This window comes from Protopterus annectens, chromosome 7.part0 (genome assembly GCF_019279795.1).
Source record: "Protopterus annectens isolate FY-2018-M chromosome 7.part0, PAN1.0, whole genome shotgun sequence".
Classification (NCBI taxonomy): domain Eukaryota; kingdom Metazoa; phylum Chordata; order Ceratodontiformes; family Protopteridae; genus Protopterus; species Protopterus annectens.
In genome coordinates, this window is record NC_056739.1 from 662404323 (window position 1) to 662416861 (window position 12539).

Sequence of the window (12539 nt, forward strand, 5' to 3'; positions counted from 1 at the left end):
TAGCCAACACCTTTAACAACTTCTTTCTCTCAAACTAAACAAATCCAACCAGCTAAATTTTGGCTGTCATCAAATCAAAACTATCAAAACTGTCAATAAAAGATTGGTGCCCTATGAGCTAAAACCTATCACAGCTCCCCCTTCATGCACTTGCCCCCCAAATCTCTTGTCTACTACAACACCCCTCGCCTCTAGCTAAAGGCAAACTTATCTAAGGCAATCTTCAACTACCTAATACACTACCACAGTATAATAGATTTACACACTCCACTCAACCCACCAAACTTTAACTAAAAAAAACTCAACTGGCTTCTTTAACCTTATACTACTCTCACACAACAACTAATCATCACTTTCAAATTCTTCATTACCCTCAATATACCCATACTAAATAAACTCATCATGTCTCTGAGCATGAGTACTCTTCATTACTCTATCAGTCTACTACCTACTTGCAATTCTTCCCCTTCACCTAGACCTTTTGAACAGCTTTTCTACTTCCCCTGACCTTCACTCTTTTCTTTCATCCTTTTGCCTACTTCAGTCATTTTATAGTCATCCTCTTTTTCTTTCTTTCAGCCAGTATTTGTACCATCTTCTGTCTACTACTACTCATCTCTATTCTATCCTGCATCCTCACTCTGCTTTTCTTTCCTACTTTCATAACCTTTATAACCCTATACTTACCATATTTACTACCATATCCACAAATATATATTCTATTATTCTTATCTTCCTGTAAGCTTTTTCCTACCACTCTACCTTATATCTACTAACCTTCTCTCTTAACACTCTAGTCATCAGTTTCTTTCCTCTGCTACCGAGTCTTTCTTCCTACTACCTACCTACTGTCGATGATTAAATTATTTACCTTGACTATTTCATTTACTTTAACTCAACTTTTTATTTTTTTAACTATAGCTTTAGCTTTTGCACATAATGTGAACTCCACCTACTTAAATGGTCATTAAACTGTATTTTGTCTCTGTACATTTTTTTTTTTTTTTTTTTTTTTTTTTTTTTTTTTTTAAAAATTGATTTATTTACTAAAGTCTTTGAAATGTATTGTCTTATTCTGATAGTGGAGCTTTCTCCTCAGGCCTCCTGAAAATGGAATGGTATCCAGCCAGACACTAGCCCGGTTAACAAATGTAAAATAAAATAAATAAAAACCTATGTCTAGCATGCATTGCCTGAAAGAATCAAGTCCTATGTGACATCCTGCACAACTGCAAAGCTAAAAACTATAAACATTTACTCAAGAGATCTTACCTTTCACTGAAACTTAAATAAGACTTGGTGAGATAGACATATATATATATATATATATATATATATATATATATATATATATATATATATATATATATATATATATATATATCACTGAGAATCCCTCTTTTATAGAATAAACTTCATTTTGATATAAACCAAAGTAGCTTTCTGACCCTTTTTAAGCATAAGCTGGGTAAATGGATGGGCAATCATAAATATATCTCAGGTCTGGCTTCTCAAGCCCTTACTGAAAAGTGATTGAAACTAGGTATAGCTTAGTCTTGTCAATGGGTACCTATTATTTAGGATACTCTGGCTAAACTACTAATGATCCTATGGAAAACTAGAGTGCAGTCATGATTAAATATTATAAATACATTAAACCGCTTCATGCATCATTAAGTAAGCAAGTAAGTAAATAAAGCATTTGAGCAGATCAATGACAAAAGAGAGATCATATATCTAGTATCTGGTAGCTTGGCTCAGACTGAGGTCTTGTTGTATAATGTTATATGAATATGAGTGTAAGAATCAGGGCTTATCCAGCATGCAGAATACTGTAACCCAGTGCAGAATGCTTGAATGCCACAACATGCCATGATGCAAAACTTCTGCAAAGGAGAGGCAAACTGAAACCCAAAGATGAAAGGTTAATTATGGTGGCCCAGGATATGGGACTACATACATTTTGGTTTATAAAACCCATTGAAAAGGTGCAAGAAACAGACAAATGCAGGTTCTGTAAAAAAATAACTGAAAAAGTCCCGCATTTAGTTGCTGGATGTGATACACTCAAGAGACATGGACTATATAGTGAAAGGCACAATAATATGAAAAAACTGTTGCATTTCAAGTGCAAACACTACAATATAGAAGTAGCTGAGATGCATTGGAAACATGAACCACACAGCATTACAGAGAATGATGAGGTATGTTTCACATGGTACCACCCATTACCAATAAGCAGGTGCGTAAAAACTAGGTATAGTAGTCCATGAGAAAAAGACAAAAGTAGCATTGATTATTGAAATTGCTACATCAAGAGATTATAGTGGCTTATGTACAGAGAGGCAAAAAATCATAAAATATCAGGAACTGAAGGCAGAAATAAAAGCAATGTGGAAGAAAGATACCCAGATAGTCCCACTAGACCTAATATAAAAGAAAATTTACAGTTATACTTACATATGCTACCAGTACATGTAACTCCATATGAATTACAGGAGTTAGTTCTGGACACATTGCAGGTGCTGAAAAGAGCACTTTTGGCTAGTATCAAAGACTGAAACGATACTAATTTCATGAACTTTAGTTGTACCCCTATTTAAAAAGTTTTTTTTTCCATCATGATATTAGAAACCCAAAAGACTTGAAGGAATTTAACCAAAAGAAAGGGTGCAGACAGATATATAAAGGGAACAGGTGTGGCAGACCGTGCTGAGGAGCATTATGGTGGTGAGTGGTCATGATCACACATTGATCTAGGATCACTGCTGCATGAATGATGTGATCAGCCACATGAAGCAGAAGCACAGAGCTTTGTAACAGACAGTTGCAACATGGAGTGGCAAACCAAGGTCCAGAAGACTGTTAAATGTAGAAGAGTTTCTTGTGCCAATGGGAGGAAGAGATGTAGCAGCTTTTAGACCCAGCTGTGGTGTGGATGTCAGTGTTGGGCTGACTCAGCTCATTTGTGTCTCAGTGGGTGGCAGATCAGGTTAGTAGCTTGTGGCAGAGGGTTACCTACAACTTATTACACATGCTTTGCATATGCTAGCAAAGTAGGCATGCTGCACATTTTTCACAGGCATATCAGGAGTGCAGCTGGGGGCCACCAACTGAGAAGGTAAGACTGAGCAACAATGAATTCATGCATTTCCCCCCTTACCTTGCATATCACAGGGGCACTCTTGTAGTATATGTTAATGTGTTCACAGTGGTGTTGTACATGTTGTGCATTCACCAGAAGAAAATAATTATGGTTAGAAGGTAGAAATGGCTGAAGCTGGACAAGGGGCTGATATCAGCACTTGTGCAGAATCTGGCATTGAGTCTGAGAAACTCAGCAGGTGTCAAAGTCAGGCAACATGGTGGCACTTGTGTCTGCTTGAGTCTTCAATGGGGAGTTACTGTCCATAGAAGTTGTATTCACACCCAAACATGTAGATCACCCAATGGATCTACTGGATGACAGAGCACCATCTTCTTTGGGGGGAGGTATCATTTATAGCTGGCAGCATTACAAGGGCTCCTTCTGTGTCCATAGCTTCAGACATATTCTGACTGTATGCTAGAAACACAGAGGTACACAATGACATCCTAACTCTTAGTCCCCCTATTGAAATGCATAAGACATTAGGAGTAAATAATCTTTAAGAGTGTTATTCAGGTGCAGTCAACTGCCAGATAGTCCACAATGAAGCTAGCATGTGCTTTCCATAGCATTCACTATGATGCTGCTCAAAACCATCATGAGCTCTGTGTGGACCTGTAGCTCACTAATCTTCTGAGGTCTATTGAACACACATTGCCTCAGCTGAGTACCTCTTATGTGTACAACTACCAGCGTCATCATAGTTGTTTAAAGTGGGACCATTGAAGAGCCAAGCCCAAATTTCTAAATACCTCCAAGCAGTGTCTTGTTAAGTAGCTTGCTTAAAGTCACACAGTAGGCAAATCAAACCCTGTAGAATACAAACTACAGCTCACAGTCTTAACCCTTTGAGCCAACTGCCAGGTGTCTGCGACTAAGGAAGGGTATGGACACTGGCTGGACATGAACACTGACTTTTCCAAGGGTCATAACCAACAGCTATGTGTGCAAATGAAGTCCTTTCTCCCCTTCCCATGAACAGAAACAATTGCCTAACTCCATACTTTGGAAACCTTACCAACAAGCTCAATCCAGACCAAGGTTATGAAGCAGCATACAATCCTTGCCACATGAGGTCTTATGCTTTTATCTCTTTTCAGCACCATGTTATATGTTATCAAGTTAAGGGCATGCAATGGCACCCCATCTCTGTCACAGAAGGAAATGATTGCTGACAGCATTTATACCTCCACCCAATGCACTCCCTACATATAGACCCTGTGACATGCTTCTCCCACTCCATTTATTTCTGCAGTCCTTTGTTGTTATTGTATGCACTGTACCCTGTTGAAATGCTGATGTTTGTGGAGCACATCACCTTCCTTCCAGTGTTGTACTGAGCTAATGTCTAATGTGCAATGGTACCAGGCCATACACTGACCAGCATAGCCTGTTAAGAATGCTATGTGCAGAATGTGTAGCCAGTATAGCACAGTCGCATTATGAAAGCCATGGAGCCATCGTTTTCAGTCAGACATTACTAGTATGCCAGTGCTGCCATATATTCTGCTTGTTGCTGCCTGTGGGCACTTTCTAACTGTATATCATCTCAATCCTGTAACCATTATTGTCTTATGTTACCCTGGCTAAGTTCTCTGACAGATGGGGTAACATGCCTCATAGTCAGGATGCTGATCTTGCTTATGCATTATCATGTTATGAAGCACAGCACATTTTGTAAACAATTTGCTGGCTGTATCATACAGAGACAGCAGGAAACTACCAGATGTATCCAGGCAGTGAAACCTTGCCTTCATCAGCTCAAACACATGCTCAATGGTGTATGTTTATCCTGTGCAGCAGGAAAAGCTGTATCCCTATATGTGGATAAATACATATTCATAGCTCACTCTCCCTTCTTCACTCACTTCCTTACTTCTATAGATTTCTCTCCCCTGGGTGTGTCTCTCTAAATATACCATAAACCCACTTTTCTCTCACTTTATATTGCAATTTCTGTTAGTATTATACCACCTTTAACTTCTCTATAAATGGACTACAATTTCTCTACCTTTTAAATCATTGTCATATAACTTATCTACTCTTAACCAATATTTTCATGTTATGTCGAATTTGGTGCAATTATTTAAACTGTATTTGTTTTTTGCTTTATTTTAATGACTGTATTATTATTATTATTATTATTATTATTATTATTATTATTATTATTATTAATATTGTAATACTCTGGAACATTTCTTCCCAGGCTCTTACCCATTCAGACTTTCCCGGTAAATAAATGTCAGTAAATAAATAAATTATGTTTGGGCAGTGACAGTGTTCTCAAGCATTTCTGGCATGGATTTATGGTTGTCCTTAGGAGTCATGAGCCAAGGTTCAAGGGATAGTCAGCATCACTGGTAAAACACAAAGACAAATTTTTATTTTGGAAGGGGAGATTGGATTGCATCCAATGGGATTGCATAATGTGAGTGAGTATATATATATATATATATATATATATATATATATATATATATATATATATGGTTTCACTTCATATACTCGAAATGCTGAAATCTCGAATTTCAGCATTTTGAATGCATGAAGCCGAAACCATCACAACACCGAAACCCCAGAAAGCTGAAATCACAAACATGAAAACACATACACTACACCACAAACAAACCACAACACCTACACCACAAAAAAACAAAAACACAACAAAACACCACACATACACATACCTACACTAAACAGAAGCAGGGGGGCAAGTCCTCCTGCACCCCCACACCCCCCTACTTATATATACTAACTCTGAGATCGCACAAACAGATTAAAAAAAAAACTCAAACACACGCATTCTACAGTCCCTAGCACGCACACACACACACACACACACACACACACACACACACACACACACACACACACACACATCACACACTGAAAGTCAGAACACAAACATCCCAAACACTTCCTGTAATGTAGCGACATATTCACATTTGTGCTTAAGCACTTTAGTTATTCTGAAGTTTCGGCTTCATGCACTCGAAATGCTGAAATTCGAGATTTCAAGCATTTCAAGTATATGAAGTGAAACCATATTTATATGTGTGTGTGTGTGTGTGTGTGTGTGTGTGTGTGTGTGTGTGTGTGTATATATATATATATATATATATATATATATATATATATATATATATATATATATATATATATATATATATATATATATATATATATGGGTCTACTTTAGAACACCACCGACACCAAATAACCGACAACACATAACTCACTTAACCCACCCCTAACCCTAAAGTCCGACACCACACACCACTACTCCTACCTGCAGTACCAGACACGCTACCTGCACCCTATTCCTAACTTACTTAACCCACCCTAAAACATAAACCTAAATCCTCACTATTGCACTAATCCAAAATCCTCACACTATCTTATACAGAACAGTCGCTACACGTTCCCCTTGTCGGTCTTCCAGCTGTCGGGATTTCAGCATGTCGGTCAACTGCATTGTCGGTCCTTTCGCTCTCCTCTTCCGCGTGTCGGTAAACTGACGTCGGGTAATTTGAAGACCCATATATATATATATATATATATATATATATATATATATATATATATATATATATATATATTTATATATATGAAGGCATTTATTTTTGACACTGTGTGAGTATCTATAAATTAGTTTTCCCTGAGTAAAATCATCACATTGAAAGTAGACATACAGATCATGTGAACTGCCAGGGTGTTGTACACACACACACACACACACACACACACACACACACACACACACACACACACACACACACACACACACACACACACACACACACACACACACACACACACACACACACACACACACACACACACACACAATGCAAGCGATGGTCTACATCACAGGCTACCTGACAGTTCAAGAAATGTTGACCTTTTCAATTCATATACATCTGTGACTTGGGTCATGTGAAGCCTTTATTGGCACATGTGTGATGCCTATACATCCAGTAAGTCAGGGAAGTGCTCAGTATTCTAGAAGACATGCATAGTGCTGCTATCTCCTCTGCAGTCCTGGGGAACCATGGAATTTCTTCCATATACATTAGCATGACATAAAAGAGGTTTCATAGTATTCATGTGAGACAAGCCTTCCAAATACCCAAAATGTACCCTATGGGTCACTAAAAGGTCCCTGTAGCTACAATGGCAAGAGCTCCATGTACCTTAATATATACAGGGGGATATAAAGACCATGCATTCCCACAGAATCTGCATGTTGGCAAAATATGTTAACTAAATCCCTGATGACTTGGTGATCCACTCTGTATCAATCCATTATCTGGTCTTCAGTCAGGATATGGTGTGTCAGCTAAAGTCTGTATTATTAAATCTCACCACCCAGTCAGGAGTAATGACATTAAAGCAATTTAATGCCGGTGAGTGCAAAATGCTGCCTGGGTTCATAGGTTCTTATTAGACTCTTAATCTCTGAGAATCTTAAAAGGCTCAGACATTATATTTTACATACATATAACCCAGAGGTAGGCTGTGCAATGATGTTTTGGGACATTTATATGTTTACTGTATCCATGCGGGAATATGCATCTGTGACCATGACTGCTATAAGGTGCACACATTTTAGCATGCTTTCTCTGTAAAGATCCACAATGATATAGCCAAGCACCTGAGCAAAAGTTTATGAATTTCAGAATTGTTTATTCCATTGATTTAAATCCCATTCACTCATTTGGTAGTGTGAGATCTTTTCCATGTTTTATGCAGTCATTTGCATCCACTATATTCTTTGCAAGACACTAAGTAGATGAACAAATAACATCTGTAGACTGTCACCACCCACTCTGTGTGGTGCTAAGAACTGTAAAAAACATTTCACGGTAGTGTTGCATGTTTAGCAACAAATTTGTTTAGCCAATAGAGTAACCTATGGTGAATTAATCCAACCTGGCAACAGTTCTAAGCCCTTTTGAGAAACTACATCTACGGCTTTCAGACAATAAACTCATCCTGGACAGTATTAGTGTCTTAATGAACGAGTTCTGGGCTTTTTGTTATTACTGTGTTTGCTGATCCTAAACCTTTAATAACTGAGAATATAAAACGCACTTGAGAGAACTGTTTTGGACATTGACTCACATGACTCACATGCAAGAGGCAGAAATCCAAATTAATTTCCATCTGGCCCTTATAAAAAACTAGAGGAAATTTGATAATTTTACTTTTCTTTTCCTTTTTTTTCTCTGTCCTTTTTCAATATTTTTGTTATCTTCCTTAACATTCATCCAGACAGCTTTCCCAGTCCACCACTTCTACTGCTGGGTCTACCAGCCACTCTGGTATAACCCTGGGAGCAATATCAATTTTATGTCAGGGCCAGTGAGGAGCCTAAGGGCATCTGGGTGGGGCATGCCCTAAGGGCATCAGGGGGCATGCTCTATTAAACATCCAGCTGGGGAGCTTCTATTTTAACTTACCCATGGTTGCTACCCCAGTGTGTCCACTGACAACCTTCATGACTTTCTATAATGGGCTGACTTTGCCAATCCACTCCCCACTTATGAAATGAGATGATGTCAGCATGCTGTCCCACCCCTCAACTGTAGCACATCACAAATAGCTTCCCAGTGTCCATCAGGAACTCTAATTGCTTTGTGTGCCTTTCTCTGTTTCTTCATTTGACTGAGCTGTTAATTGCACCCAGATACTGGGCTACAGTCAGGGCTTTATCCCTCCATGCCACTGGAGTGGCTAGGGAATTTTGTTGATTAGAAAGAAGACTGTGCCAGAAAGAGAAAAATGCTCTCTTATTCAAAATGAAGGGAGGTGGTGTTTTTCTTTTGTTGTGGATCCTAAAGTTTCTGCAACTAGACTCAAGTACAGAATTAAATATCCCTCTCTTGACCAAGAACCTAAAACTGTAAAGGCTTCTCAATAGTCTTCTTTCTAGATCATATTCCTCGTATATACCTTTAAATCACTCCCTGCAATAACAAGCCTCTCCTAATCAGTGACTCCTGTCAGTTATTGTCTGAATCCAGACATTCTGGAAGAAAGAAGTAGACCTCCACAACACTTGCCCTCTGAAAAGCCAAGGATTAATGTGTTAAGGGAACTATGATTTTTTTGCCAGTGTGATGCAAAAGTAAAAGCTACTGCACCTTCTTGAAAGTGGAGAGGACTTTGGGCTTCAGTCCTGTATCCTGTCATTTTTAACTATTTCTTCCATATGATTCTAAATTATATGGCTCATCAGAGGACATCTCAAAAACAGAATGTTTATTAACAGAAGATGTTCAGCTTGAACAGGATACTATCAGAAGAGAGAGAGAGCAGTGTTCACATTCAAGTATCTTCTTCAAAACTATGCGGTTCTGGAACAGAGTCACCATCCACACAAAGTTCAAACTTATCTATATTCAAATGCAACTTAGATGTATGGATAGGGAACAGAAAATTTATTCCAGGGCTAACCACTGCACTACTAATGGACAGAGGCAGCTCCTAAATATTTTGTCCCATGCATGGGTCCCTCAAATTATCTATGGTATGATGCCAGTTATTCTCAATATGAGTAATATATGATTATCAACTGTGGAATGGGTAGGATAATTCTACAACCAACAGCAGACATAAGGTATTGCTTAGGTCTGTGATTGTTTGAATTGCAGAAACTTGCAATGCCAAGTCCCTGAATGTGGAGAATGACTGAAAGTTCAGACGTACATGCACTAAGTCCAAGATAGACATATTTCAGAACATTCCTTTTTCTCTAATATAAACTGTTGATAAAATTGCTGCAGCTTCATCTTCTTTTCCTGATGAGATGCATGAGAAGAATAAACTCTACAAATTTTATCCGACCAGGTGGCCGTACCAGACCTACTCCAAGAACTGCAAGTCATGCAGGTATGAAGCTGAAAAATTTGCCACAATCTGATGCCACTCTCATCACAACCATCCATCAACCTCAATCCCTTTTCCCATTTTACACATGGGGTTGGGGTGTCACTTCCACAGTGACAATCATCTCAAGCCAAGTTTTAGACTGTCAGGTGGCTAGCCCTGCTGTGGTAGTTCATTCATACCACTCACTCATAAATCCTGCATTAGTAAAAAAAAACTCCCATTGGTTCCAAAGCAATGTAAAATATTTCCTTCTTCATTAAATTACCAGCAAAACAGACCTTTCGTCATACTACAGGGTTGGGTTAGCCCATATGTATAAGGTAATAAAAACCTTTTGGTCCTTGGCTGGTGATGATCATTATCCATTTGATATTCAAATTATCAAACCATTACCCCAACTACCCCCACCCTTATGCCAAAGTAGCACATCTTTGAAACATGGAATGTGTACTATAAAATTCTACAGTGACTTAAAGGGGTCTTGGGGACTGACTAGTATGTACTGCCATCCCTCCATCATCTTACCATAAACTGTCAAGTTTGGAACATCTAAGCCATCTTTATTGACTGAGGCAAACAGTTTACTATAAGTAGCCATGTTTGTTATTTTCTGCTAAATAAAATCCACAGTTTTACTCTGTCACTTATCAGTATAATGCAGCAGATGTCTGAGGATGAATAGGAACTTCACCAGAAAAAAACAACAATGTAAACATTTGCAGTAACAGCTGCTAAATGAGACATATTCAGAGACATCCATATCCCCCAAATAATCAATCCTGTTTACAATTAGAGAAGGCAAACTGACAGAGGACCGCAAAATGTTCAAGGCTTTGAAAATGAGAAGGAAGATTTTTGACTTAGCAGGACTAATACATAACCCAGAAAACATAGCAAAAAAATGTTGAAAAGTCTCTAGGATATGGGAGTGCTAAGTTAAGGAATGTTCTAGCCACATGACACAATGATCTGACAACCATGGTGTTAAAACAAAGGGAACAATTGCTCCTTCAGTGTCTTCACCACAATGATAACAATGCGGAAAGGAATAAAGAGCAAAAGCCACCAAAACAAATAACAGTGAGTGGAGTGGACAGCTTTTCCATGTACCTCTATCCAGCCTTATAAGAGAAGATACATCCCATTGGTAAGCACACACACAGATAAATTACTAAAAAAAACATGCATTTTCTAATCATCAATTAGGAAAGCCCCCTAATAGTGAGCAAGGCCCATAAAAATTCTACTCATTTCTGTCAGAAGCTTTATGAAAATCTATTAAATGTGCAGCAGACTTTCCACTCCAGTCTTTTCTCCTGGATTTGAAGACTCAGCCAGAGTTTAATAAGAAATGTGCCCCCTCCCTTTAATAACCCTTTGATGATTAATGGGGATAAGTTGTAGCAGTATTCACTCCATTCATATAGCTAGAATCTTGGCATAACTTTTAAATTCCATTTGTAAAAAAGAAAATGGTCTATAATTTTATGGGCTACATTTATCATGCCACCCCCCTACCATTTTAGGATGGCACAACACTTTATACATTGAAAAATAGCCTACCACTCAGCCATTATAAACAACATGGCTAATGAGCACATAAAGATAACACTGAATGCCTTAATAAAGTCTGGGTTTAGTCTATCCAAACTCAGACCCTTTCCCGATGCCAAAGCAGCTACCTAAACCAATTTTACCTTGAGTAGTATGATGAACCACAAGCACTTTTGCAAAATCATAAACCAAAAAAGTGGCTGACAGCGACATCAAGAATACAACTAATAGCAAACACCACCAACTTTGTAAGTGCAGGAGTACTAACCAATTACAAAATAAATGAAAAGAAAAACTCACAATTGAGTATTAGCACTGAGGGCTAGACATATACACCCTGCATCCAGAAGTTACGAATCCAGATCTGAATGGAACTAAACCCCTCACTGGCAATTCAAAGAAGATCAGACCTCCATCAGGCTGTAGCCCCTAGGGCACTGCCCACTAAAAAAGGTACTGTTAGCAAACTATTATCTGTGCGTGTGGGGGGGGGGGGACAGTATAATTTGTGTATCAGTCACACTACACATTAGTGATTCAGTGAAAAAAAAATATCAAGCCTGTTCACAATGCCATCTGTGTAACTAATACTCTTTAGTGTCAGGATTAAAAATTCTTCAAACATTCAGCAAATCCCAATCTGTTATCATTTCAGAGCTGTAGTTTTCTGTGAAAATGTGCTACCAACTGCAGGGTTACAATCCAACAGGGGGCTCAAAACTGTACTGAAATCTCCACAATATCACATCTCCACTATCATCCATAACAAGGCACACATGCAAAAACATCATGCCAGCTTAATTGCAGTTTAACTATAAGTATTTGAATGAAATAGTGCCCTGAGTCATCAAAGGATCTTTGAAAGATGATCCTGATTCTGATCCTGAACCCGAACCTGATCCTGATCCTGTTCCTGTCACATGCAGCTAAGAGTCTTCTGTCT